The sequence below is a fragment of the Entelurus aequoreus genome, linkage group LG01 (genome assembly GCF_033978785.1).
Source record: "Entelurus aequoreus isolate RoL-2023_Sb linkage group LG01, RoL_Eaeq_v1.1, whole genome shotgun sequence".
Lineage (NCBI taxonomy): Eukaryota > Metazoa > Chordata > Actinopteri > Syngnathiformes > Syngnathidae > Entelurus > Entelurus aequoreus.
Genome location: NC_084731.1, coordinates 102,205,955 through 102,232,822, shown reverse-complemented (window position 1 = coordinate 102,232,822; position 26,868 = coordinate 102,205,955). Strand labels below are relative to the sequence as shown.

Genomic DNA, 26,868 nt, shown 5'->3' with positions numbered 1-26,868 from the left:
CTTGCAAATAGTTTTTTAATTGAAACAAATTTGGTTTATTTTACATTCAAATCGTTTTTTTAATTGAAAAAAATTTTGTATTTACTTACAAATCATTTTTTTAATTTAAGAAAAAAAAATTATACTTGCATATGTTTTTTTATTGCAAAAAAAGTTTTTTTTACATTCAGAGTTTTTTTTTAATTAAACTTTTTTTTTTTTTACTTGCGAATCGTTTTTTTAATTGAAGAAAAAAAATGTTTTACTTGCAAATTGTTTTTTTATTGAAGAAACATGTTTTTACATCCGAATAGTTTTTTAATTGAAAAACTTTTGTTTTTTTACTTGTATAGTTTTTGTAATTGAAGAAAATGGTTTTTACAATTGCCAATAGTTTTTCTTAGATTGAACAATTAGTTTTTTACATTCCAATAGTTTTTTTAATTGGAAAAAAAGTTTTGTTACCTGTTTATCGTTTTTTTTAATGAAGAAAATTGTTGTAGTTTTTTTACTTGTGTAAAGAAAAATATTTTTGTGTGTTTGTGGAGTTTACCAGTAATTCCACTCCATACTTGCTGGTCAAGTTGTTTCCATTACTAGTGTTTACGGCAGTGATGTGCGATACTGCTGATTTTCTTTCCGATCTGATACCCAGTAAAATTCAGGCTGATTTCGACTATACCAATCCGATACTTTGTGCAAATATACCTCATGTGTGGTAAGATGTAAAAAAAAAAAAAAGCGAATTTCAAGTGTTGCTGCTCTTGGAGAATCCTCTTCAAACGATAAAAAAATCACAAATGACGACGTTATTCTGCACTGAATGCGTTATTTTATGTATTTTCATTTCTGTGTATAGGCAACAATTTAAAAAAAAACTTGCTGTTTGAAAATATTGAGTGACTCATTTTAATTGCTAACTTGTTCACACGCGCTCAGTGAGAGACAAGATTCATTTCAGGCCTTTTATTCTTCTCCTGTGGAGCCTGCAGGCAGCACGCTATCAGGTGGAGGTGGTATCCATGGACAGGTAGGGAAGGACTCTTTCTTTGCTTTTTTAGGCGTCTTAAAGCCGCAAATTGATGCAAGACGACGCCACACGCTGTAATGTAACGAAGCAGGCGGCGCTATGTGAAATGATGTGTTTACATCATAAAACTTGATTATTAGTGAGTATTCTAATGTTCTTTACTGGCATACACGTGTAAAAAGATGTCAATTTAAATAAAGATGACTGAAATTATGTGTTTACATCATAAAATTTGATTATTAGTAAGTATTTTAATTTTTTTTATTGGCATACACGTGTAAAAAGATGTCAATTTAAATATATATGACTCTGAAATTATGTTTACATCATAAAAGTTGATTATTAGGGAGTATTCTAATGTTCTTTACTGGCATACACGTGTAAAAAGATGTCAATGCAAATAAATATGACTCTGAAATGATGTTTACATCATAAAATGTGATTATTAGAGCGTATTCTAATGTTCTTTATTGGCACACACGTGTAAAAAGATGTCAATGCAAATAAATATGACTCTAAAATTATGTGTTTACATCATAAAACTTGATTATTAGTGAGTATTCTAATGTTCTTTATTGTCATACACGTGTAAAAAGATGTCAATGCAAATAAATATGACTCTGAAATTATGTGTTTACATCATATAACTTGATTATTAGGGAGTATTCTAATGTTCTTTATTGGCATACACGTGTAAAAAGATGTCAATGCAAATAAATATGACTCTGAAATTATGTTAAAGGCCTACTGAAACCCACTACTACCGACCATGCAGTCTGATAGTTTATATATCAATGATGAAATCTTAACATTGAAACACATGCCAATACGGCCGGGTTAACTTATAAAGTGCAATTTTAAAATTCCCGCCACACTTCCGGTTGAAAAACTCCTTTGGATATGATTTATGCGCGTGACGTCACAAAATCCATGGAAGTGGTTGGACCCCATCGGACCCGATACAAAAACCTCTTGTTTTCTTCGACAAAATTCCACAGTATTCTGGACATCTGTGTTGGTGAATCTTTTGCAATTTGTTTAATGAACAATGGAGGCTGCAAAGAAGAACGTTGTAGGTGGGATCGATCGGTGTATTAGCGGCTAAGTACAATACTTACAGCAACACAACAAGGACTACTTACTTAGCAGACGCCTAGCCGATGCTTGCCGCCTAACCCACGGATGAAGTCCTTCGTCGCGCCGTTGATCGCTGGAACGCAGGTGAGCACGGCTGTTGATGGGAAGATGAGGGCTGGCTGGCGTAGGTGGAGCGCTAATGTTTTTATCATAGTTCTGTGAGGTCCGGTTGCTAAATTAGCCTTAGCGTCTTTAGCAACAGCATTGTTAAGCCTTACCAGGCTGAGAATTTTTAACCGTGTAGTTACATGTACATGGTTTAATAGTATTGTTGATCTTCTGTCTATCCTTCCAGTCAGGGGTTTATTTCTTTTGTTTCTATCTTCATTTGAGAACGATGCTATCACGTTAGCTCAGTAGCTAAGTGTGTCACCGATGTATTGTCGTGGAGAAAAAAGTCACTTTAAATGTCCATTTCGCGTGCTCGACTCTCATTTTCAAGAGGATATAGTATTCGAGGTGGTTTAAAGTACAAATCTGTGATCCACAATAGAAAAAGGAGAGAGTGTGGAATCCAATGAGCCAGCTTGTACCTAAGTTACGGTCAGAGCGAAAAAAGATACGTCCATCACTTCCTCTCTAATCCTTCACTGTAACGTTCCTCATCTACGAATCTTTCATCCTCGCTCAAATTAATGGGGTAATCGTCGCTTTGTCGCTCCGAATCTCTCTCGCTCCATTGTAAACAAAGGAAAATTGTGAGGAATATTACCTCCTCTGACGTCACGCTACTTCCGGTACAGGCAAGGCTTTTTTTATCAGCGAGCAAAAGTTGCGAACTTTATCATCGATTTTCTCTACTAAATCCTTTCAGCAAAAATAGGGCAATATCGCGAAAATATAAAGTATGACACATAGAATGGATCTGCTATTCCCGTTTAAATTAAAAAAATTCATTTCAGTAGGCCTTTAACATCATAACATTTTATTATTAGGGAGTATTCTAATGTTCTTTATTGGCATACACGTGTAAAAAGATGTCAATGCAAATAAATATGACTCTGAAATTAGGTGTTTACATCATATAACTTGATTATTAGGGAGTATTCTAATGTTCTTTACTGGCATACCCGTGTGAAAAGATGTAAATTTAAATGAATATGACTCTGAAATGATGTGTTTTGTTGAGTTATAATAATTTGATTTATAGACACATTTTAGACACTCAAAGAGAAGTGATTCGGTAAAGTTTAGAGACTTGAGCATACGAGCAGCTGCAACTTGTTAGTGTCCTAGCTAACGAGCTAGCGGCTAATGTCCCTCCACAGTTCAGAGACGCTTCTAAATCACTAATCCTCGCCTCCATGGCGGCAAATCAAATCAAACTTTATTTATGTAGCACTTTTCATTAGGGATGATGTTTGATAAGAAATGATCGAGTTCGAGCCTATTATCGAATCCTCTTATCGAGTCCAGATAGGTTGTTGTATATGGAAAAAAACACACAATATTTGGTTTAACAAAAGCTCACTTTTATTATATAAGAAAAAAATTAAATCTAATAAATAAATAAATATTGACTGTTACCCCCCTAAAAAAATAAAATAAAAAAAATAAATATTGACTGTTGTTACCCAAAGTATATTAAGTGGGATTTTTAAGAAAAACAAATACATACAGTAACACAAAAACCACCTGTCTCTGTGATCACTATAGGTGTATAAATAATAATATAGTGTTAAATAAAATAAAATCAGTCCCTTGGGCACAAAACTGAAAATAATACAGCTCTCCAAAAAGTGCACTTCTGCTGCTATTTGACATAACTGTTTGTTATGATGCTTTGACATTTTTGCACTTTATTTCTTTATTGAAAGAAAATTCTATGAAGAGAAAAGTTGTTTGCAAATGTGGTTACAATGCTAAAAAATGAAAAGTTCAAGCTAAAAAAAAGAAATACACTTTATTGAGTTAAAATCTTTCTTTATAGGGGGAAAGATGTGATGTTATGAGCTAGGGAAAATAACAACTACACTACCCAGCATGCAACGGGAGTGACGAGCATGCGCGGTAGCCCCGAAAAGTGTTGTTGCATGTTGCCACAGCTAAGAATGAGGTTATGAGCACGCTGTGAAAGTAAACGTCAAGAACTCAGCCAACACGCCTCGTCTGCATTATTTATAATTAGACAGACAACACATATACAGTGTGATTTTGTTTTGTTTACAAGGAAAGAAAAACAAAAGTTAAAAAGGGAGATGTCATATATATGTATGTGCTGCGGTTGCTTTAAGAACGTTGCGACAGCTGCCGTAAAGGAGGTGCGTTGCTAGCCTGGTTGCTATGTTTCCGGTTGGTCGTAAAAGTGTTCATCATGTGTTTGTACCCTGCTGAAATCTCTCAGTAAAATTATTCATTGGATTATACCTTTTGTTTTGAACTTTATTACACCTTGGAGCGCTTTTTCCGGTCCATTGTTTTTCCTGCTTTCCCTATCTGCGCCTAATGACTGAGCTACGTGATGTCATTTCTTTTGATGTCTCACGGGGCATTTCTGCTCGGGACGGGATTGGTCCCAGGGATTCGAATAAAGAACCAACTTTTTTGCTTTACTATAGTGGTCTCGATAACGGGTTTCGAGTCCAAGGACTCGGTTCTTTTCTTATCGAACAACCGGGAAAACCGGTTTCGAGTATCATCCCTACTTTTCATACACAAGCAAGTGGGAAAAACACAAAGTGTTGTTTCTTACAAGTAACATTATCACTGGCAGCCTAGAGCCAAAGTAATACTTTATTTTTCCACTGTACAAGCCACACCCACTAAATTTTTAAATACATTTTTTTCTCCATGTATTAGCCGCAGCGGACTATAAACCGCAGATATATATGTTGGGAAATTTGTTGTATACACAGTTATTTACATAACCTTAAAGGCCTACTGAAACCCACTACTACCGACCACGCAGTCTGATAGTTTATATATCAATGATGAAATCTTAACATTGCAACACATGCCAATACGGCCGGGTTAACTTATAAAGTGCAATTTTAAATTTCCCGGGGAACTTCCAGTTCAAAACGCCTTTGGAGGATGACGTATGCGCGTGACGTCGCGAGGTCCACGGAAGTTTTTGGACACAATACACAGAGCTCTGTTTTCTTCGACAAAATTCCACAGTATTCTGGACATCTGTGTTGGTGAATCTTTTGCAATTTGTTTAATGAACAATGGAGGCTGCAAAGAAGAACGTTGTAGGTGGGATCTGTGTATGCGGCTGGCTGTAGCAACACAACAAGGAGGACTTTGTTGGATAGCAGACGCGCTAGCGGCGAACTCACCTTGACTTCCTACGTCTCCGGGCCGCCGACCGCATCGTCGATCGCTGGAAGGCAGGTGAGCACGGGTGTTGATGAGCAGAGGAGGGCTGGCTGGCGTAGGTGGAGCGCTAATGTTTTTATCATAGCTCTGACGAGGTCCCGTTGTTAAGTTAGCGTCGTTAGCAACAGCATTGCTAGGCTTCGACAGGCGTCGAATACACATTAACCGTGTATTTACATGTCCAGTGTTTGGTTTGGTGTCTCCTGATAGTAGTATTGTTGATCTTCTGTCTATCCTTCCAGTCAGGGATTTATTTATTTTGTTTCTATCTGCATTTGAGACAGATGCTATCACGTTAGCTCATGCTAAAGAGCTTCGTCGATGTATTGTCGTGGAGATAAAAGTCACTGTTAATGTCCATTTCGCCTTCTCGACTCTCATTTTCAAGAGGATATAGTATCCGAGGTGGTTTAAAATACAAATCCGTGATCCACAATAGAAAAAAGAGAGAGTGTGGATTCCAATGAGCCAGCTTGTACCTAAGTTACGGTCAGAGCGAAAAAAGATATCTCTTGAACTGCATTCTAGTCCGTCACTCTCACGTTCCTCATCCACGAATCTTTCATCCTCGCTCAAATTAATGGGGTAATCGTCACTTTCTCGCTCCTCATATCTCTCACTCCATTGTAAACGACGGGGAATTGTGAGCAGCACTACCGCTTGTGACGTCACGCTACTTCCGGTAGGGGCAAGGTTTTTTTTATCAGCGAGCAAAAGTTGCGAACTTTATCGTCGATTTTCTCTACTAAATCCTTTCAGCAAAAATATGGCAATATCGCGAAATGATCAAGTATGACACATAGAATGGATCTGCTATTCCCGTTTAAATTAAAAAAAATCATTTCAGTAGGCCTTTAATTGTTTCCAACTGTAACAAAGCAGTAAAATGGCTGATCAAAAAAAACAAAAGTCATCGTCATGGACCCACTAGCTGTGCAAGCTAGCTCTCCAATCAGCTGAACAGACTCGTCTAACGTCTAAATCGTCCAGAAAAGATAGCCCATAGTAGCATATTTTCCGGACTATAGAGTGCACCGATATTTAAGCCGCACCCACTAAATATTAGAAAATAATGTTTCCTGATAATATCCGCACCGGACTATAAGTCGCAGATTTATACGTTGTGAAAATATTCTGTAAATGTTCATTTACATACCTTAATTGTTTCCAAACGGTATCTGTAACACGGCAGTAAAACGGCTGATCCAACAAAACAGAAGTCATCGTCATGGCCCCGCTAGCTGCGCAAGCTAGCTCTACAATCAGCTAAACAGACTCAACTCCACGGTGACGTTTTGGTGAATTTACTGGGGAATTTGTGAAACTAAAACAATACAAAAAGAATGCCATTCTAAGTTAATAATACTAACACAGACACTTGTGAACCTTTTAGCATATTAGCTAATGCTAACTACGCTAACTTCATTATATTACGATAGCACGTACAAATATACATGAAAACACTCCTTACAGACATCACACATGGAATGGTTTAGTAAGTAAGAATTGTTTTAGTTGTCGTTGTGGCTTGCACAGCCCTTTGAGACACTTGTGATTTAGGGCTATATAAATAAACATTGATTGATTGATTGATTGATAGTTATATTGTAGAATTTACACACGTTGGAATGATGAATCCATACGAGTAGGAACGCTATGGACAAATTGTGGATGGCACGTCTACATCCGGTTCAAAGCTCTAAACCGCAGGAATGAACATGTTTCTACTTGTGTTTAACGAAAACTATTTGCATTATGGCCGTTAGCGAAGAAAAATCCATAAATTAGCCGCACCGTTTTATAAGCCGCTGGATTCAAAGCGTAAGAAAAAAGTAGCGGCTTATAGTCCGGAATTTACGGTAGCTGAAGGAGCTGTACTCATTTAGTAGGAGTAAGGATGAGCGACATAAATAACGACAGTCCAAAACCTCAAGTGGCTAATTGTACTTCCACTGGTCACCTGACGTCAGCGGCACCAGGAGTCTTCTGGTAAAAATGACAGGGGAATATTTAAGGAATTTGTTTAGGCAGCTGCCATCTCAGACACAAAGGCTTCTGTCTGCCTCCTTGGGGACTTCTGCTGAGGAAAAACCACCAGCTGGTCCCACTGGACCAGTCTTGGATTAAGGGAGGTCTAGTCCACATCCTGACCTGGCTACACCAGATGAAACTATTGTAGCTGCCACGTTGTTAAACCTTTAGTTTGTTTAGTCTTATACAGTACAATAGTGTAGTAAACCTAAGTATTCATCAAATACCACCGTAATGACAACATTAAAGTACAGTAGTGTAGTAGACCTAAGTATTCATCAAGTACCACCATAATGACATTAAAGTACAGTAGTGTAGTAGACCTAAGTATTAATCAAGTACCACCATAATGACAACATTAAAGTACAGTAGTGGAGTAGACCTAAGTATTCATCAAGTACCACCATAATGACAACATTAAAGTACAGTAGTGTAGTAGACCTAAGTATTTATCAAGTATCACCGTAATGACAACATTAAAGTACAGTAGTGTAGTAGACCTAAGTATTCATCAAATACCACCGTAATGACAACATTAAAGTATAGTAGTGTAGTAGACCTAAGTATTCATCAAGTACCACCGTAATGACAACATTAAAGTACAGTAGTGTAGTAGACCTAAGTATTCATCAAGTACCACCATAATGACATTAAAGTACAGTAGTGTAGTAGACCTAAGTATTAATCAAGTACCACCATAATGACAACATTAAAGTACAGTAGTGTAGTAGACCTAAGTATTCATCAAGTACCACCGTAATGACAACATTAAAGTACAGTAGTGTAGTAGACCTAAGTATTCATCAAGTACCACCATAATGACATTAAATTACAGTAGTGTAGTAGTCCTAAGTATTCATCACGTACCACCATAATGACAACATTAAAGTACAGTAGTGTAGTAGACCTAAGTATTTATCAAGTACCACCGTAATGACAACATTAAAGTACAGTAGTGTAGTAGACCTAAGTATTCATCAAATACCACCGTAATGACAACATTAAAGTACAGTAGTGTAGTAGACCTAAGTATTCCTCAAGTACCACCGTAATGCAACATTAAAGTACAGTAGTGTAGTAGACCTAAGTATTCATCAGGTACCACCGTAATGACAACATTAAAGTACAGTAGTGTAGTAGACCTAAGTGTTCATCAAGTACAACCATAATGACAACATTAAAGTACAGTAGTGTAGTAGACCTAAGTATTCATCAAGTACCACCATAATGACATTAAAAGTAGTGTAGTAGTCCTAAGTATTCATCACGTACCACCATAATGACAACATTAAAGTACAGTAGTGTAGTAGACCTAAGTATTCATCAAGTACCACCATAATGACAACATTAAAGTACAGTAGTGTAGTAGATCTAAGTATTCATCAAGTACTACCATAATGACATTAAATTACAGTAGTGTAGTAGTCCTAAGTATTCATCACGTACCACCTTAATGACAACATTAAAGTACAGTAGTGTAGTAGACCTAAGTATTCATCAAGTACCACCATAATGACAACATTAAAGTACAGTAGTGTAGTAGATCTAAGTATTCATCAAGTACCGCCTTAATGACAACATTAAAGTACAGTAGTGTAGTTAGGGATGATGTTCGAAACCGGTTCTACCGGTTGTTCAATAAGAAAAGAACCGTTCGATAAGAAAAAAAACGATTCCATGGACTCGAATCCCTTTTGTTTGTTTTTTGTCCTGTCCAGCTTCTCAGGCAAATCATGTAGTTGATGTAGATGCCCATATCGGCTGTTCAGATTTACTTTACAAAAGAGAAGTGTAGGATACTTCTCTTGTTGCCTTATTTGTATTTGACTTTATTAAATGTATTTATATTATCATTTGATGCAGCCGGGCCGGAGCAGGAGGGGATAGAAAGAGAAAAAAAGGAAGACAGAGGGGGGGAATTGTGGGGACAAGAGGGGGATTAGACAGAGAGACAAAAACAACAACAGCAAACACAACAACAACAACAACAATAGAGCAACATCAGCAAATACGCTATATGTACAAATATAATGGTAAAAGTGATAGCAAAGAAGCAATTAGCGAAATAAATAATAATACAGAAATGACAATGAGCATTATTACACTACAAATGGAGCAATACAAATACCAATAGAAATAGCGCTATTGATAATGAACAATACCAATAATTTACCTTTATTATCAACAATACAGTTGTTCAAATGCAACAATACATATACGTAATGATAACTAGAGATACAAAAGAATGCAGAGAAATGTAGGGGAAGAAAGAGAAGCAACCTATATTAACCTTGTAGATTGTTATAGTAACAATAGGTTAAGCTTTGTCAGTGTGCCATGTGTTACCCAGTTTCCCCTAGAGCAGGGGTGTCCAAAGTGCGGCCGCAGCTAATTGTTTACCGGCCCACCACACATTCTGGAAATACTATTGTAAAAATAAAAAAGAACATTAAAAAAAGTGGAATGAGGTGAAATGTAACGAGAAAAGTTTGCAATGTTGACACAAAAGCTGCCATGCAGGCTGTTTTTTTTTCTTTTGTCTTTCTTTATTTTTCTTTTTTTGCCATTGCTCAAAAAAAAAAATAATGACAAAAAATACATGTTATAATGAATTATTTTCAGGGCTCCAATTACTTCAAATATTTCACTTTAAAATGTTTTATGTGGTAAATATTGCATATATTGTGTAGTAGCCATATAAAAACATCAAAGTTTTCTTTGACAAAAGCGCATAAAACAAACAAAATAATTGTTCCAGCATAAAATCGACAGATATATCTGAAGTTGATCTCGTAACTTAAGTGTTGGAAGTAAAAGAAAAACCTAATAAAAATGTATCACTTTATGAGTGGGGCACCTTTTGGATCCCAAATATATTTAGTGATTTTTTTATTTATCTTTTCACTGTGATTACTCAAAAATATGAAAGAATTTAAATCAATGGTGTCCTGCATTATTGATATTTTAGGGCTCTAATTACCAAATACTTCATATTTTAGTTTTACTATTAAAAAAACTAAGTTGTTTTTGACAGAAAAGCCATAAAACATTTTTTTTAATTTGTATTACTTTATATCAACTTGAAGTTGATATAGAGATTTACTGTAAGCGTTAAATAATTTAAAAAAATAATAATCTGACTTATTTTTAACATTTTAATGACTGAGACCCTTTATGGTCCCCGGGACCCCTAAAGGTAAAATAAATAAAAAATCCATATATTTTGTTATGGTTTGAAAATGAAAAATATCAAAATGGCCCCCACATGCTTTAATTTTTCCGTGTGCGGCCCTCAGTGGAAAAAGTTTGGACACCCCTGCCCTAGAGCAACAACGTTAATATATGTTTGATGAAACGTGATTATGTGCATGGGTGTATGTATGCATATGTACTTGTATATGTACAGAATGTTTATATGTATGTTTGTACAGTGAATGTACATGTACAGCATGTGTATATGTATGTTTGTACAGTGAATGTATATGTACAGCATGTGTATGTGTATGTTTGTGGATGTACGAACTTTGAGTATGTAGGTATGTACTGTATTTGTGTATGTATGTGGGAGCGTAGGCATCTATGTATGTATGAATAACGGTATGTATGTGAGTATATGTGTATTTGTATGTACAATATATTTGACTCCCAGTGTGTGTGGGAGCCAGAGTACGGCTCCAGTTACCCAGAGAGCCCAACCCACCCCAGTGTGTGTGGGAGCCAGAGTACGGCTCCAGCCACCCAGAGAGCCCAACCCACAAACAGCAGGTGTGGTGCCCAGGGCGGCCAGCGACAGGAACCCCAGAGCCAGGCCCACCGTGCCGCCCGTAAGAGCCAGCAGCAGGCCGCAGACAGACACACCTGGCAGAGGACAAGGCACGAGAGAAGCAGGGGACAGCCAGACCTCAAGTTCAAGTTCAAGTACCAATGATTGTCACACACACACTAGGTGTGGCGAAATTATTCTCTGCATTTGACCCATCACCCTTGATCACCTCCTGGGAGGTGAGGGGAGCAGCAGCTGTGGTCGCGCCCGGGAATAATTTTTGGTGATTTAACTCCCAATTCCAACCTCTTGATGCTGAGTGCCAAGCAGGGAGGTAATGGGTCCCATTTTTATAGTCTTTGGTATGACTCGAAGCCAGCGAGAGACCACACCCCACACAGGCAGAAAGGCTGGACACCCCGCCTGGGGGGCCCAGAAACTCCTCGCAAACGGACGGGAAGACCGCCCCCGCCCCACCAGCAACCGGGCCCCCACGAGCCCACCCCCGGAGAGCACGGCGCGGTCTGCCCCCGGCCACCCCACCCAAGCCGACCGCCGCAGGACCGCCGAACACGGGGCCACGGGAACCACCCACTCCACCCACAGGGACCCCAACGATGGAGATGGAACAACCAGCAACCACCCTGTCGAGTTCCCCCCCTGAGGGAGGGGAAAAATAAAAAATAATCGAATCCCTTTTTGAGAACCGGTTCCCGTTATCGAGGCCACTACAGTAAAGAAAAAGAGTTGGTTCTTTATTCGAATACCTGGGAACGAATCCCGTCCCACAGGAAATGCCCTGTGGCACGTCCCAGGAAATGACATAGCTCAGTCATTAGGCGGCAGATACAGAAGCAGCAACAACAATGGACCGTAAAAAACGCCTCAAGACATGGCTTCATTTTACAAAACAATACGACGAGGAAACTGTTATCTGCAATTATTGCCAGGCTTCGCTCTCATGTAAGGGGGGAAGTACAACAAGCATGATGAAACATGTTCAGGCCGTACATAACCTGAAGGTTAGAGAAAGGTGTCGTGGAGAAGCAGCGACAGAGATGACGAAGCAAACCCCTCTTCCTCTGCTTCAACCTGCAACGCCAATTCCAGTGATAGTGCTGGTGAGTAACTAACGTTAACTGTTGCCGGTTAATTTCCATATCTGCTCACTCGTAGCCTTTAGGCTAAAATAAGGTTACCTCTTATGTCAACGTGGTCTGCAGTAATGTTAGCTAGACTAACGTTACCTAAGCATAGTCAGTGGCTAACGGTAACGTTAAAGTTAGCCTTTTTGTATGTGTCTGATAACGTTAACGTTAGCCTTTTTGTATGTGTCTGATAACGTTAACGTTATCTTGTAGCCTACACCACTCCAGAAATTGCAGGTCTGTCTAATAAACTAGTGCTTTCTTTCTTTCTTTAGTTTATTTCGTACATGAACACACTTACAGCATAACACATCACAGTTTCATATCATTTCACTTTACATCATGTCCGAAAAGGAGTAGGAAGAAGTAAAGCTTATTTAATCCTACCCCTTTCCCACTTCACAGCGTTTACAAATATATACATCATTTACTGACCTTTTTATAAATAAATAGCATCTGTGAATTAGTATATACAACAGTTTTGTAATATGTAATTAATTAATTCAGTCATTATTAATATACTGAGATGAAGAATATCTTATTTTCAATAAGGTTGAAAGTATTTCTCATAATTCTTCTTTGTACTTTGTAAGCACTATTAATTTGAACAACCTCTTAAAGTGGATCATATCAGTACAATGTTTAACTTCATTACTTAATCCATTCCATCATGTAATTCCACATACTAATGCTAAAGACTTAATAACAGACACCCTAGTCTTCACATTCAACTAATTTCCCCCCTAATTCTATGCTGTGTCTGTCCCTCATTTTCCCTCCAGGACAAGGACATGCAGTCATTCCTGGAGGAGGCCACACTGATGGACCCCAGAAGGATGTTCCAATAGCAGCAGAAGTGCACTTTTTGGAGAGCTGTATTATTTTGAGTTTCGTGCCCAAGGGACTGATTTTATTTAAAACTATATTATTATTTATACACCTATAGTGATCACAGAGACAGGTTGTTTTTGTTTAACTGTATATATTTGTTTTTCTGAAAAATCCCACTTAATATACTTTGGGTAACAACAGTCAATATTTATTTAATTTTATTTTTTTCTAATAAAATAAAAGTGAGCTTTTGTTAAACCAAATATTGTGGGGTTTTTTCTATTTACAACAACCTATCTGGATTCGATAAGAGAATCGATAAGGAATCTGTTCGATAAGAGGATTCGATAATGGGCTCCAACTCGATAATTTCTTGTCAAACATCACCCCTAAGTTTAGTAGACCTAAGTATTCATCAAGTACCGCCATAATGACAACATTAAAGTACAGTAGTGTAGTAGACCTAAGTATTCATCAAGTACCACAGTAATGACAACATTAAAGTACAGTAGCGTAATAGACCAACTCTTCAAGTACCACCGTAATGACAGCATTAAAGTACAGTAGCGTAGTAGACCTAAGTATTCATCAAGTACCAACGTAATAACAACATTAAAGTACAGTAGCGTGGTATACCTAAGTATTCATCAAGTACCACCATAATGACAACATTAAAGTACAGTAGTGGGGTAGACCTAAGTATTCATCAAGTACCACCATAATGACAACATTAAAGTACAGTAGTGTAGTAGACCTAAGTATTCATCAAGTACCACCATAATGACAACATTAAAGTACAGTAGTGCAGTAGGCCTAAGTATTCATCAAGTACCACCATAATGATAACATTAAAGTACAGTAGTGTAGTAGACCTAAGTATTCATCTAGTACCACCATAATGACATTAAAGTACAGTAGTGTAGTAGACCTAAGTATTCATCAAGTACCACCATAATGACATTAAAGTACAGTAGTGTAGTAGACCTAAGTATTCATCAAGTACCACCATAATGACAACATTAAAGTACTGTAGTGTAGTAGACCCAAGTATTCATTAAAAACAAGGCAGAGGTTTACTTCATATTTTAGGCTACTGTAACATGACACACAGTTTGAACAGTAACGCTGTTTGAATAAGCGACCTTCAGATGTGGTTGAAGGCAAAACGGAGGCTTTTTCGAATAGATTCTCTGAAGTTCTTCTTGCTTTTGCCAAAGATTGTCTGCAGTCTTTTGTTGCTTTCCAAAGTGTCGCACCTTCAGGTACTTTGGAGTTACACGCTCTGAGATAAGAGAACATTGATTGGACGGGTGACATTTGAGGTCTCTTTGTTCCAAGTTAAACGTTCTCTTTCAGAGTCGGCCATCACTTCTTCGATAAAGACAAACAAATATATCCTGGTGCTTAGTGGTAAACATGTCGGTTGAGTCCGAGGGTTCCAATCTCCATAGTAGGCACTTCTCCAGTTTCCTCACACAACCCCAAAACGTGTTGTACAAAACCCAAAACCAGTGAAGTTGGCACGTTGGGTAAATGGTAAATAAAAACAATACAATGATTTGCAAATCCTTTTCAACTTATATTAAATTGAATAGACTGCAAAGACAAGATATTTAATGTTCACACTGAGAAACTTCTTTTTTTTTGCCAATAATCATTAACTTAGAATTTAATGGCAGCAACACATTGCAAAAAAGTTGTCACAGGGGCATTTTTACCACTGTGTTACATGGCCTTTCCTTTTAACAACACTCGGTAAACGTTTGGGAACTGAGGAGACACATTTTTTAAGTGGAATTATTTCCCATTCTTGCTTGATGTACAGCTTTTTAAGTTGTTCAACAGTCCGGGGTCTCCGTTGTGGTATTTTAGGCTTCATAATGCGCCACACATTTTCAATGGGAGACAGGTCTGGACTACAGGCAGGCCAGTCGAGTACCTGCACTCTTTTACTATAAAGCCACGCTGTTGTAACACGTGGCTTGGCATTGTCTTGCTGAAATAAGCAGGGGCGTCCATGATAACGTTGCTTGGATGGCAACATATGTTGCTACAAAACCTGTATGTACCTTTCAGCATTAATGGTGCCTTCACAGATGTGTAAGTTACCCACGGCTTGGGCACTAATACACCCCCATACCATCACAGATGCTGGCTTTTCAACTTTGCGCCTAGAACAATCCGGATGGTTCTTTTCCTCTTTGGTCCAGAGGAGACGACGTCCACAGTTTCCAAAAACAATTTGAAATGTGGACTCGTCAGACCACAGAACACTTTTCCACTTTGCATCAGTCCATCTTAGATGAGCTCGGGCCCAGCAAACCGGCGGCGTTTCTGGGTGTGGTTGATAAATGGCTTTGGCTTTGCATAGTAGAGTTTTAACTTGCACTTACAGATGTAGCGACCAACTGTAGTTACTGACAGTGATTTTCTGAAGTCTTCCTGAGCCCATGTGGTGATATCCTTCACACACTGATGTCGCTTTTTGATGCATTACCGCCTGTGGGATCGAAGGTTCGCAATATCAATGCTTACATGCAGTGATTTCTCCAGATTCTCTGAACCTTTTGATGATATTATGGGCCGTAGATGGTGAAATCCCTAGATTCCTTGCAATAGCTGGTTGAGAAATGTTGTTCTTAAACTGTTGGACAATTTGCTCACGCATTTTTTGACAAAGTGGTGACCCTCGCCCCATCCTTGTTTGTGAATGGCTGAGCATTTCATGGAAGCTGCTTTTATACCCAATCATGGCACCCACCTGTTCCCAATTAGCCTGTTCACCTGTGGGATGTTCCAAATAAGTGTTTGATGAGCATTCCTCAACTTTCTCTGTCTTTTTTGTCACTTGTGCCAGCTTTTTTGAAACATGTTGCAGGCATCAACTTCCAAATGAGCTAATATTTTCAAAAAATAAAATGTTCCGGTTCGAACATTAAGTATCTGGTTTTGGCAGTCTATTCAATTGAATATAAGTTGAAAAGGATTTGCCAATCATTGTATTTAGTTTTTATTTACGATTTACACAATGTGCCAACTTCACTGATTTTGGGGTTTGTATTATGAATATTTTCTACATGTAAACACTTCCTGGTGGTCTACATAACATGTCATGGTGCTTCTTTGGGCCAAATGTTACATAGATGATGTTTATCTCCACCATGCCTCCATGCTTTGATTTCACGTTTTCAAACTTAAAGGTGCCGTACGTAATAATGTGGCCAGAAATGCTACTGCAATCACAGTCAAAATTCCTCAGTCCCCTCCCCCTGACTGAGATTTCCAGATACGCAGCTGAATCCAGCTGGATGGAGTGGGCTACTCCAAGGAACTTCAAACTTCCACTGCCTCTTACTAGGGGTTGAGGTGCTGGGACCATAATAGCTGAATAGACAAGCGTTTTGGCAATAACAAATCTCCAACCAACACATTTTACACAGAAATTAGGCTATTTTCAGGAAGAAGTAGGTCATGCCTGTGTTCAATATCACAACAAATGGCAATCATATGGTTATTGTCAGTACTATCAGAAAACACAGACTAAAACCAACTACAACCAACGCTAGCAATGGTTATAAAGAGGAGACATTTACCAAGGTATGCCTATAGACTACTATTTCAAACCTTTCAGATTGCCATATAATAATTATAATAATAATGGATTAGATTTTATATACAGCCCTTTGAGACACTTGGGATTTAGGGCTATATAAATAAACATTGATTGATTGATATATCGCGCTTTTCTATTATTAGATACTCAAAGTGCTCACAGAGAAGTGGGAACCCATCATTCATTCATACCTGGTGGTGGTAAGCTACATTATAACTTGGTACATGTAGTCCACAATATGCAAACACCAATGAGGAATTATTTTATTGTGAGATGTTCTTCACCATGTCTGGGACCTTCTTTTCTTCTTGTGTGTCTGGACTCAACATTCCTGGAAGTCCAGATGGAATATTGATATTAGGAGTGAATGTGAGACATGTGGTGAGAGACAGGTGCTGTTTGGCTGTCAATAAATCATGCAGACCAGACCCTAGACCCTGTTCTTGCCTCTCCATAGTGGAACTAACCAACTGGTCTTGTCACTGAAGGACTTGTCCACTCCTCTGGGAGATGTGGCCTGGAAATAAAATCTCAAATTTTTTTCACAAAAACATTCGATTTACCAATTTTGTAACAACTTTTTTAAAGAAACCATTGAATCATTCAAATCTAGTTTTTCTATTAATTGATCAAAAACTAGTCGTGTGAAATAAAAACTGTATCTCACTCTTGACAAAATTCTAATGTAAATAATGTTGTTCTTTTAAAGGCCTACTGAAATGAAATGTTTTTATTTAAACGGGAATAGCAGATCTATTCTATGTGTCATACTTGATCATTTTGCGATATTGCCATATTTTTGCTGAAAGGATTTAGTATAGAACAACGACGATAAAGATCGCAACTTTTGGTATCTGATAAAAAAAAGGCTTGCCCCTACCGGAAGTAGCGTGACGTAGTCAATTGAACATGTACGCAAAGTTCCCTATTGTTTACAATGATGGCCGCATGAAGTGAGAGAGATTCGGACCGAGAAAGCGACAATTTCCCCATTAATTTAAACAAGGATGAAAGATTTGTGGATGAGTAAAGTGCAAGTGAAGGACTAGTGGGGAGTTGAAGCGATTCAGATAGGGAAGATGCTGTGAGAGCCGGGGGTGACCTGATATTCAGCTGCGAATGACTACAACAGTAAATAAACACAAGACATATATATACTCTATTAGCCACAACGCAACCAGGCTTATATTTAATATGCCACAAATTAATCCTGCATAAAAACACCTCAGTGTTTGTTATGCTAGCTCCTAGCTCCTATGCTAGCTCCTAGCTCCATATAAGTCGCCAATCCAATTCAAACACCTGCGCAACACACACAATCACTCACCCCAAAAGACCGTTCACCTAACCCAAGGTTCATAAAGCTTATATATTTAAACAAAGTAACGTACGTGACGCGCACGTACTGGCAAGCGATCAAATGTTTGGAAGCGCAGCTGCTACTCACGGTACCTGATATTCAGCTGGGAATGACTAAAACAGTAAATAAACACAAGACATATATATACTCTATTAGCCACAACGCAACCAGGCTTATATTTAATATGCCACAAATTAATCCTGCATAAAAACACCTCAGTGTTTGTTATGCTAGCTCCTAGCTCCTATGCTAGCTCCTAGCTCCATAGAACACGCCAATACAATTCAAACACCTGATCAACACACACAATCACTCAGCCCAAAAGACTGTTCACCTAACCCAAGGTTCATAAAGCTTATATATTTAAACAAAGTTACGTACGTGACACGCACGTACGGTCAAGCGATCAAATGTTTGGAAGCCAAAGCTGCATACTCACGGTAGCACGTCTGCGTCTTTGTCATCCAAATCAAAGTAATCCTGGTAAGAGTCTGTGTTGTCCCAGTTCTCTACAGGCGTCTGTGTATCGAAGTCAAAAGTCCTCCTGGTTAGAGTCTCTGTTATCCGAGTTCTTCGATCTTGACTGCATCTTTCGGGAATGTAAACAATGAAACACCGGCTGTGTTGTGTTGCTGCTGACTTCCTTCGCAAAATACGTCCGCTTTGCACCGAGAACTTTCTTCTTTGCTTGCTCAGCTTCTTTCTCCATAATGCAATGAACATAATTGCAACAGATTCACCAACACAGATGTCCAGAATACATCCAGAATGAGATGAAAACAGCTATTTCGTATTGGCTTCAATGTGGAAGCCATACCCGTGTTCTACTGGCTACGTCACGCGCATACGTCATCCTCAGAGGCGTTTTGAACCGGAAGTTTAGCGGCAAATTTAAAATGTCACTTTATAAGTTAACCCGGCCGTATTGGCATGTGTTGCAATGTTAAGATTTCATCATTGATATATAAACTATCAGACTGCGTGGTCGGTAGTAGTGGGTTTCAGTAGGCCTTTAAGACCCAATATAAATTGTACTTTTTATGGAATAAATCTCAAAGAACTAAATGGGAAGCAATACTTCTGTCTGAATAAAATACTTCTGTTCACAAAAATGTAGCATTGTACATTGCATGCAAATAAATAATAATAATCTCCAACATTGAGATTCATAAAGTAAAACGTCTGTCTGTCTGTTTGTTATAAACGCAGGCTTTTTATTTCACACGTCTTAGCTGTGTGCAGAACGACCGATTTAGGAATCGTTCTACAGTCTGCTGGCGGTTTCATTATACATAGTATCATCATACAGTGTATCGTCATACATGGTATCATCATACATGGTATCTTCATACGTGGTATTGTCATACGTGGTGTCGTCATACATGGTATCATCATACAGGGTATCGTAATACATTTTATCATCATACATGGTATCATCATACGTGGTATAATACATGGTATAGTCATACACGGTATCATACATGGTATAGCCATACATGTATCATCATAAGTGGTATAATCATACACTGTATCATACATGGTATCATCATACATTGTATCATCACACATGGTATCATCATATGTGGTATCATCATACATAATATCATCATACATGGTATAATACATAATATAATCTTACATGGTATCATATGTTATCATTCATGGTATCTTCATACGTGGTATCATCATACAAGGTATCATCATACAGGGTATCGTCCTACATGGTATCATACATGTTATCATCATACAAGATATCATACAGGGTATCGTCATACATGGTATCATCATAACGGCGTGGCGAAGTTGGTAGAGTGGCCGTGCCAGCAATCGGAAGGTTGCTGGTTACTGGGGTTCAATCCCCACCTTCTACCATCCTTGTCACGACCGTTGTGTCCTTGGGCAAGACACTTCACCCTTGCTCCTGATGGCTGCTGGTTAGCGCCTTGCATGACAGCTCCCGCCATCAGTGTGTGAATGTGTGTGTGAATGGGTGAATGTGGAAATACTGTCAAAGCGCTTTGAGTACCTTGAAGGTAGAAAAACGCTATACAAGTATAACCCATTTATTTATTTATAAATGATATCATCATACATGGTATAGTCATACATGGTATCATCATACATGGTATATCTTCAATGATATCATCATACATGGTATAGTCATACATGGTATCATCATATGTGGTATCTTCATACATATCATCATCATACATGGTATAATACATATCTTACATGGTATCATATGTTATCATTCATGGTATCTTTATACGTGGTATCATTATACATGGTATCATCATAGAAGGTATCATCATACAGGGTATCGTCATACATGGTATCGTACATGGTATATCATAAATTATATCATACATGGTATCATACGTGGTATGATCATACATGGTATGTCATACATGGTATCGTCATACATGGTATTATATGTGGTATTATTATACGTGGTATCATACATGGTATATCATACGTGGTATCATACATGGTATCATCATACATGGTATATCATACGTGGTATCATCATACATAGTGTATGATACATGGTATCATCATATGTGGTATCATACGTGGTATCATCATACATGGTATATCATACGTGGTATCATCATACATAGTATATGATACATGGTATCATCATATGTGGTATCATCATACATGGTATATCATACATGGTAACATCATACGTGGTATCATCATACTTGGTATCATCACATGGTATATCATACCATGTATGATATACCATCGTAATACATGGTATCATCATACGTGTTATCTTCATACGTGGTATGATCATACATGGTACCATCATAATAAAGACTTGTATTTCAACACTGGACTGGAGGCTTCAGTATCAGACGCTGTAATAAGTTTGTTGTGCTGCTGACTTTTGTAAACAAACTTTGCAGTAATTTGTTGTACGCCTGTTGCTGCAAAACCAAACCACTGACAACACTTTTCTTTTCTTTGGAACAAACATCTCACTCCCGTTAGTGTTAGCATTAGCCATGTTTGGCTAGAAATAAGAGGGAGGGTGTAAACTAAAGGAAGCTCCTGAGACACAAAAAGTATGCCGGAGCAAGAATATAAAAAAATAGATGTTTTTATGTTTAAAATAGTCTGCAACAAAAAAGTCACATTCTGTATAAAATGGATCCATGGCCTGGTTTTGAAATATTTATTTGAATGATGGCTTTCTACAAGAAGGATATTAGACCTTAGTCCAGCACACTGTGGAGGAGAAGATGTTAGTGGAGAGTAAGGCTGAAACGACGCGTCGACATAGTCGACGTCATCGGTTATGTAAATACGTCGACGCCGTTTTTGTGCGTCGACGCGTCGCATATTTACGTCACACTACCGTCATGGCGGACCGCAAAGCAGACGATCAAAGCAGACGATGCGAGCGGTGCGAGCGAGGGGGGAAAAGCATGCCAAAAGTGGTCAAAAGTGTGGGAGTATTTCAATAAACGGCCTAATAATGTTGTTGTATGCACACTGTGTCGAGCGGAAATGGCCTATCATAGCAGCACAACGGCTATGAACGAACATTTGAAAAGAAAACCATCAACTAGTCAATCGTCCGCGCGAGCATACGTTGTCATCATTACACAAAAACATGAATGTGTCATTTGTATCTGCTAGGGGTGTAACGTACCGTTACCGTGTTTTGTATTGAACCGTTTCGGTACGGGGCTTTCGGTTCGGCACGGGGGTGTACCGAACGAGTTTCTAAGCTAAATCTAACTTTAGCTGCTAAAGTCTTAACAAGATGCTTCGCTCCTCTGCCTCTGTCTCAGCACGCAGCATTGTCCCACCCACACAACCATCTGATTGGTACACACGCAGCATTGTCCCACCCACACAACCATCTGATTGGTACACACGAAGCATTACCAGCCAATCAGCAGTGTGTATTCAGAGCGCATGTAGTCAGCGCTTCAGCGTGGAGCAGATAGGTGTTTGGCAGGTGAGCATCAGGCAGCGGACTCTCCCCAAATGATAATAAACACCTCCCAGTCAACTACTAGTAACATCACTATGAGCCCGTTGACCTTCTAGAAATATAAACTGCAGCTCAGCTCACTCGCAGTCCTGGCTTGAGGTGAAGGCTAATTACCTCTCAGTTCCAGCCACATCGACCCCTTCTGAGCACCTATTTTCAGCTGCTGGGAATATTGTAAACAAGAAAAGAACCAAACATGTACACATGCTAACCTTTCTTCATTACAACTGTTAGTCACTCACTGGAATGAGTAGAATTGGTTATTGTGTACTGTGTTGGACTGGATGTTTATTTTGCACATTTTAAAAGCAATACTTAATGTTTACAGTGCTCCAGAATATTTAGATTGGCACTTTTTTGTATTGGATGTTTATCTTTATTTTTGCACATTTTAGCAAACAAGCAATACTTTCACTTTTGTTGAAATGTTTACACTGTTGTTACAGAATATTTCGTTTTGCACTTTTTTGTATTGGATGTTTATCTTTATTTTTGCACATTTTAAAGCAAAATAAGCAATACTTTTACTTTTGAAATGCTTATACTATTGCAGGATATTAACATTTGCACTGGATGTTGACTTTTATATTTGCACAATAAAAAGCAAATAAGCTACTTTTAATTGTGTTAAATGTTAAAAGTTTTAAATGTTTACATTGTTACAGAATATTTAGTCATGTTGTTGTCAATGTTGACTGAGTGGCCATACTTCTTTTTTTTTGTAAATAAAAGCCATGCCTTTTGAAAAAACGGGCCTACATTTATTTTTTCATCTTCATTTTGAATAAAAAAATAATCGGTAAAAGGAAAAATAATCTATAGATTAATCGAAAAAAATAATCTATAGATTAATCAAAAAAATAATCTATAGATTAATCGATAGAAAAATAATCGTTAGCTGCAGCCTTAGTGGAGAGTACAACTTCCTCAATATCTTGTGTTCTGTCTGGGTCCCATCGTCAGACCGTATCGGCCTGTTGTCTCCGCCCCCGAGGGAAGGTCTGTGAGTCAGCGCTGATAAGAGGCAGCATGAGTGCAAGCTGCTCACTGTGGATGACACACTTTCAAAGTTCTTGTGGCCACGCCCTTCTTGCCTTCATTCCTCTGCACACACACACCAGCCAGGATCCTCACACACTGTTGGACTTTCAGCAAGTCGTCCTGAAGTGAGTACCTTGGATTGAAATCCTGCATTTTTCACCTAGATCTGCCTTGGTTTCGGTTTCTGTTTCTACCCTCACTGTGTCCTCCAGGCTGCCAGGGTTAGTCTCTCTTTACCTCTGAATGGAGGGGAAAAGTCTTGTGTCTCAATTTAATCACCTTCTCTGTGCTGGGGGAGGTCAAAGGTAACATTGGCGTTCTTAATCTACTTAAGTGTGACTCAAACGGTCGTTTTAACAACTGAGGAATAGTTCAAAATAGTTGGAATTTCAAAATTGCCGAGGTTTTATCTCCAACAGGAAGAAGATGACACGATAACAAGGCACTTATTTAAAGTGACACGAAAAGGAGTAGGAAGAAGCACCTTCTCCACTTTTACTGATACGTTTGGATCACTTCCTGTTTTAAATGTGTAACATAAGTATTTACATAAATAATAATGCTAAATAAATCAAGAAGTCCTAATCTGCATGTCAAGTAGAAGTTTGGACATTTATTATGAAGGTTCAAGATTCTCCCTTGTACTTTGTAAACACTTTCAACTATTTAGCGGGTCTCATTAGTACATTGCTCGACTTATTTGCTTAACCCATTCCATAGTTGAATCCCACATACTGATATACTTTAAGGTTTTAAGTGCTGTACGTGCATACAAATGATTTGATATCATGTAAAAAGTAAAAGTAAGTGAATCAGAAAAAGTGAATTCACTGTCAAAGATTTAATATATCGTCTTTTTCGGACTAAAGTTAAAACGTTAAAGTACCCATGATTGTCACACACACACTAGGTGTGGCAAAATGATTCTCTGCATTTGACCCATCACCCTTGATCACCCCCTGGGAAGTGAGGGGAGCAGTGAGCAGCAGCGGTGGCTGTGCCCGGGAATAATTTTTGGTGATTTAACCCCCAATACCAACCCTTGATGCCAAGCAGGGAGGTAATGGGTCCCACACTTAAAATCCTTTAATTTTCTCAAAAATCCACATGTACGCCATAATTCTAGTTGTGCTTACCGACCTCGAAGCTGTTTTATTTGGTACATGGTGAAATGATAAGTGTGACCAGTAGATGGCATTCACACATAAGAACATACGTGTAGCCTGCAATATGACTTAAGTAAACAACACCAAAACTTTAAATGTTCCGTTGAGAATATAACACGATGCTCAAAAATCTGTCAAAATGTTTTTAGTACAACTTTGGTAAGCTATGAAGCCGCACCGCTTGATGGATTGTCGGCGCATTAAACATACGAGTATTATTATGGTGTGTGTATAACCGCAAAATGGCACCTATTAGCAGACATTATCTGGCGTTTTGTTTTGCAATATTATGCCTTTCTGGGTACCTGCTGATGTGTATTTCAGATCTGCATAAGTCCTGAAAAATTGCGCGTCCGACACCGTAGTCGATAAGCTTCTTCTTTTTCTCTATCTTCTTGTTATGGGACATTCATCCTCCGCTGTTGCCATTTCTAATATAAAGTAATGTAAAGTTATTACTTATATCTGTCAGTAAACTCGCCATGAAAGCGCTAAAACATACCGGTGTAGTGAGTTAACATTATTCACCCAAGGAACTTTAGTTATTAGACAGTTCCGGTCGGACGGTTTTTCACGAGACACATTTCCGGCTTTGTTGTTGCACTAGTGAGCCACGGATGAAGAGAAGCTGCTCCGTTATTGATTGAAGTAAAGTCTGAATGTCATTAAAACAGTTAGCGCCATCTTTTGACACTTCTTCCACCGCCGTCCTTGCACGCTACACCGCTACAACAAAGATGACGGTGAAAAGACGCTGTCGAAGGTGAGCCACGTAAATAAGACCGCCCAAAAAACGGCGCATCCTGAAGCGACTGTCAGAAAGCGGCTTGAAGATGATCTGTAAAACATCATCTATGCAACATTTTGACCAAAGAACCACCATTACATGCTATGTAAATCATTTAAAAAAGGCTCTGATATAGGCATCAACCGATTATCGGCCCCGATATTCGGCATTTTGACGCATATCAAAACCGCCTTTCTTTTGTCAGTATCTGACTTTTTTTTTTTTACAGAAATCCATCAGCAGATGCAACATATACATGTAATAAATGGTGATAAGTAGAGAATAGTAGTAGTAATACGTTTAGTCCTAGGATGCAGAAGAAATATAAAAATGTCTCCCCTTAAAGGATCCCAGAATGAGTTTCATTTAAATGTTTGCTTTATTTCAACATCATGTATTTCATATCAGTCACACCATTTAGAAGACATTGATGTCAATGGTGTTACAAGTTGAGAACAGGAAGTGAACATACGTGTTAGTAATTGCTATAAAGTGGAAAAAGGCGAGAATTAAAAAAGCGTTGCTTCTTTCTACTCCTTTTTGGACCTTTTGTAAAGAGAAATGAGAATATGTCAAATATGTGATGTATCATAATAAGTCTCTAACCAACACATTTTACACAGAAATTAGGCTATTTTGAGGAATAAGTAGGTCATGCCTGCGTACAATATCACAACAAATGGCAATCATATGGTTATTGTCAGTACTATCAGAAAACAAAGACTAAAACCAACTACAACCAAAGCTAGCAATGGTTATACTGGTGAAAATAAGTAGAGCATGCTTAGCAGCCTAATATACGACCAAAACTAAAGAGGAGACATTTTACCAAGTCATGTTAATTGTGTTACAAGTTGAGAACAAGAAGTGAACATACGTGTTAGTAATTGCTATAAAGTGGAAAAGGGCTAGAATTAAATAAGCGTTGCTTCTTCCTACCCCTTTTCAGACCTTTTTGTAAAGAGAATATGTCAAATAAGTGATGTATCATACTGAAACTGTATACAAGTTCCAAATTAACTCCAGCCAACCAATGTTTCAGGGTTCTTAACAAGGGAACTTTACAATCTATTAAATCCATCGACTGCTGTAAAAATGATTAGCTTGCAAGTTATTGTGATGTACAGAAATGTCATATTCTTAACAATTCCCAGGAGATGTTCCATATTTTGAAATAAAATGTTGGTGCTCCTCTTAGACACACGTAATAACGTTGCTGCTAAATTAAACACAACACCAAACATTATGTCGCAACTGGTCCCACCTCTCCTACAAAATAATGTTCAAAGAACAACTTAAAGTCCAGATGTTTACTGACATCTTTAAATAGCTTTTTACCCCAAATAAATATCACCTCCAAATATCGCTTATCGGCCTTCTTGACCAATAATAACCACAGGCATGTGATTTTTCCGTCTATAGTAGGAAATCCGTCTTTTTTATCTCTGTAAAAAAATATTTTATGATAATTGTTATTTCATGCTATAAATCACAAATGGCTATTCAGATAAAGGAAGTTAGCTAATAGAATAAACATTGTTTGTACTTTTTATGATTCTTGCATTGTGAGCAGTTAGAAGTGGAGAGGGAGTCGAAGAGACAGAAATTGGCTATAAAATCAAAGGCAGAATCCACTATACCAGAAACAAAAA

At 38.2% G+C, this 26,868-nt stretch overlaps 1 protein-coding gene across 7 annotated transcripts in view; it reads left to right on the top strand.

Annotated features, from left to right (window-relative positions):
* Positions 1 to 26,868, top strand: part of LOC133660751 (innate immunity activator protein-like) — a 90,538-nt gene that overhangs the window by 7,262 nt on the left and 56,408 nt on the right. Inside the window, exon 2 of one of the 7 annotated variants that reach the window (XM_062064340.1) lies at positions 23,186 to 23,388. The exons of 5 other annotated variants lie outside the window; for them this stretch is intronic. The gene's annotated coding sequence lies outside the window, so the exon portion shown is untranslated. Of the gene's footprint in view, positions 1 to 23,185; positions 23,485 to 26,868 lie in introns of those variants that run through there. One more of the 7 variants, XM_062064348.1, reaches the window with a different exon arrangement.